This window comes from Pinus tabuliformis, chromosome 4_2 (genome assembly GCF_031772625.1).
Source record: "Pinus tabuliformis cultivar Carrire ecotype Pingquan chromosome 4_2, CPIR1, whole genome shotgun sequence".
Lineage (NCBI taxonomy): Eukaryota > Viridiplantae > Streptophyta > Pinopsida > Pinales > Pinaceae > Pinus > Pinus tabuliformis.
Window position 1 is genome coordinate 681,589,130 of NC_142304.1, and position 4,379 is coordinate 681,593,508.

Consider the following 4,379-nt stretch of genomic DNA (forward strand, 5'->3'; position numbering starts at 1 on the left):
GTGCCACTGTTCTTTGCATTGGAGGAAGAGAGAGTACAAACACACACGTGGATGAAAATAGCCAAATCAAAAGGTGTGGCGGACATAGACCCCTTGGAGGAGCAACTCAAGGAGGCCAAAAGGGAATTAGCTATGGCTAAACACGTGGCAAATTGCCAACGGGTGTTCCTACAGGAGGAAAACGAAAAACTTAGACTGCAGCTACGGGAGCTGAGGAGAGGAACAAGCACATCCAAAGGGGACATCACAGCAGAACAGCAAGGCAGAAAGGAATTGCAAATCGGTCTTGGAGAGCCAACCACGCATCTACAGGAAACAGAACTGCAAGCACAAATTGAGGTGCAAGCTCTCAAACAACAGTTGCAGCAGAAAGAGGCACAATTGGCCTGCATGGCCAGTTGGGCCATGGATGCTATACAATGCAGACACCCGGCCAAATCCTATGCCCTGTACCTGAGAGATCAATGGCTACAATTTCAAATCAATACCTTGGCGCAAAGGGGTATCTCTCAGCTCCAAGACCCGCAGCAGTTCACTGAATTATGCAATACCAGTTCATCAGAGGATAAGGCCAAATTATCGGAGTTCTACCTCCATAATTTGGCCCTTCCTAATGTGACTTCATGGGATCCCAACACGGTCTTAGGGGACATGCAGTTAATGGCACTTGCCTCATGGTTGAACCATGAAGACAAAAGAGCAGAAGAAGCCAAAGCGGTCATGAACCGAGAGCTGAATGAGCCATTACTAATTAGAGCAGAACCAGGGGATCCAACTGCATTAATATCAGCACACAAACACTTATCCACCGACCCTCAAGCTTCATTGAAATATATGGATCAGCAAGCCCAGGCCATAGCGCATTTTGAGGATATGGAGAGACTGCTAGGGGACAACTGTGTTCACGCTTGCACCCACCGATGGAATACATTGGCCCACAGTCTAAAAATCAGAGAGTATCATACTCCAACTCGAATGAGGGAAGCTCTAGTACGGGTGCCCCTCTATAAGAAATCTATGCAGAACCTCCAGGCCAGCTGGATTGGCCTCAAGCTAAGCCCACCTCTGCTGTTAGGATTGATGGAAGGCAGCACAGAGAAAGATGAGCATGAACAGTGGGAAGAGGTGGAAAGAAAGGCTGGGTTCCATGTCAGTAAGGAGGACACTACAGCAGAAGCTTGGGATGTGAGGGTGGCAGTAAAGGCAATGAAGGACGAGGAGCTGGATTAGTTTCTCAAGGATGAGCAATCATTTTAGCTGGGGGGTGATGATGAGCCCCAAATTTGGTAACATTTTGGGCTCATTTGGCCTAACTACCCTTGCTCAACCCTTCATTTTTCATAACTTATGCATCATTTTTTAGTATATTTATGTCATTTGTACGAATGAGGGCAGTCACTATTCCTAGGTGGCTAACACATGTTTATTTCAGGTTTTTTTACATTTAATGGAGCAAAACCACGCAGATGAGGGCTAGGAGACAGCCAAGAGGGGATTGAGATTTTGTAGGAAGGTTGTCCACAGCATTGAATGGCCTTCCTCGTGATCTTCACCCCCAACTCCGAGCTCCAACAGCCACCACCACCGAGCTAGCAGGCAGCCAAAACGGATTTTGAGGAAGCAGCAGATTACTCTTAGTTTGGCCAGCCAAACCCCACTAATTAAGGAGGCCAGCTTGGCCCTTGTAATGTATAAATGATGAGGCTGTAGCCTTTGATGGGGACTTTTGAAACTTTCTTGCATATTCTGGATTACAAGCTGATAGCTCTGTTTTGCTCTTTGTAAGCCATTTTTGGCATGTTATTTGACTTATGACTATTATATTTTAATGAAAAGCAGGCAGATTTGAGTTCATTTCTGAGTTCTTAGAGGAGCCATAGCTCTCGGGGTTGGGCCCAACCTGAGAGCAATAGGCCTCCTTTCTTTGTATTATTACTTTTCTTTCAGCATTGTATTTCTTTTCCTTTACATGCGTTTCGAAACACAGTTTGCTGAGTTGAACTTCTTGGTGTGAGTAAGTAGGTTAGTTTTATGAACAAAGTTGCTTTCAGTAGTTTAGATTACCGTAAGGAGATTGGAGTAATCAGAGTTCCAAAAAAGGGTTGACTGCATGCTCACTTCCACCTCTGTTTAGAGACTGGGATTGCAGACCGTGCCACCCACCAAAAACACTGTTTTATACATTCATGCAAGCTTTGATGCAATGTTCTCGTTTGTAGTAGCATCCATGCGTTCAGATCTTGTGTAATGAATCTTTGATTCCATACCATGCAAGAGTTTCCTTACAAAATCACGTTGCTATTCTGTGGTTTCATAAAAACAGTTAGAATAGGTTGATGAAATTTCGGTTATGTGCAAGACACGGATGATTTATTTCATTTACACTGTGCAGTCCTACTCCCTCACTCCCTTATCCTTCTAAGCCATGCCTAGGCCATCCACTCATCTCTCAGTTAGACCACTTGCCTTCTAACTCTCCTATCACCCACGTGACTCTACCTTTTCTGCCTTCAATTTCCTCTAACCTCCTCTAGACCAACCAGCTTTGCACACCCCCTCTTCATCTCATCTCTCTGTCCATAAACCATCACAAGCTCCCCTCCTACCTCCCTGTCCATCCATATAGCCTCTTCCACTCATCCATCACCCAAAAATCCTATTGCAGAACATCCTGTAGGAATTATTGAACTTCCTGTAGAAATCCTGAACATCCTGTAGAACCCCTGCAGACTTCCTGTAGAAGCTTGTAAACACGGTTTCCAAGCATTTGAACTTTATGAACTTCTCTGAAAGGATGTTAGGGATTCTTTAGACCCTCTCTGAGCCTTCCTAACCTTATCCAAGCATTTCCCTCCTTGATCTATCCCTGCACAGTCAAGACCCAGTTAGAAGCACACACACATAATAATTCCAATACTTGAACCAAAAACACAAAAATATGCTTTCTTTAGATCAAAGTAGTCTAGACACATGCATCTCACCTTCCTAGAAGTAATGGCATTACTTTCAGTAGTTTGCATTCTCACCGTTGCATCAGTAGGACTAGCTGGTAGAATTAGGGTTTGCTAGGGTTTTCATTTCTTGTTGGCTTTCAGTTCCTTCCTAAAGTAGGTTAGTTTCCCTTGAGATAGCTTTCGTTCATCAGTTAAAAAGCTTCTTTTGAGAACTCATAGAAGTTGGCTTGAGCCCTAGCGGACTTGTGCCAGCTGACCAAGTGACAGCTGCGACAAGAGCTAGTACTTGTGCATACAGCACCGTCGCTTCCAAGTTTGTTACGAACAACCGGGTTGATAAAATTGGAGAAGGAAGCTCCAGGAGTTGTAGCATTATTGCTACAATACTGGAGCCCACCAGAGTGGTCATGGGAATGAGACTCATCTTCTTCTTTATCTTGTTCAGAACCTGATGAATCTTCAGCCTTATGCTTTCTAAAGTCCCTATACATTTCTTCTACCATAGACTTTATAGCTAGGAAACTTTCTATGAATTGAGGGTGTGGCCCCACAGAACCTTCCTCTGGCATTGTCTTCCGAGGATAGACTCTCCCAATTTCAGGATTAGTTTCAACCAACTCTCCTTCTTCTAATTTGAGCTTTGATCTAGTGAGAATTCAACAGCTAAACCAACACAAGCTTGTCTAACCTTATAGCCTAAAGCTCTGATACCACTTGATCTGATACTCACCCTATGAGTGACCTCAGTTAAAGATTTATTGAATAAAGGTATTACAGACTCATATGTCGGTGTGTGTGTCTAAGTTATTTAAGCAACAGATCAATCAGATTGCAAATATACAAACACTTGAAATGGAAAGACAGCAGAGAAATACAGTAAGAAAATACAAGAACACAAGAAATTAATAAGGAGTTCACCCTATACTCCAGGGCTACATCTCCAGTCCAGCTCTTAGTGGTGGCCTTATTTTATTGTGTCTTAAGAAGAGAATTACAATGTAGGGACTCAATATGAGTCTCCTAAAACAAGTTTGCCTGGCAGGGTGGTTCTTGGATTCCCCAAGCCACTAGAGTGCACAAACTCTTTTGCCTACCAGCTCTTTGACCTCTCTGGTCTAATAGATCCTCTTGGGGATGGCTTGAATCTCTCAAGCTCTCTAGTGCTTGATGCTGCCTTTACTCAGCGCGGCCCTCTATCTTCTTACTGCTTTTCCTTCACTGTCTTCTTTGCTTCTCTGTCTTATGTCTTCCTCTCTCTCTGTCTTCTATTCTCTGTTCATGGCTTTAAATCCTCTAAATCCATTCATTCCCATGTATGTTCAATTCCTCTTCCTCCTCCGTCCAATCGCCTACTACAGCTGTGCTTGGAGTTCCCTATTCGATGTCATCATCAAGCTCATAGGGAGTGGCCACATGTCCTCCTGT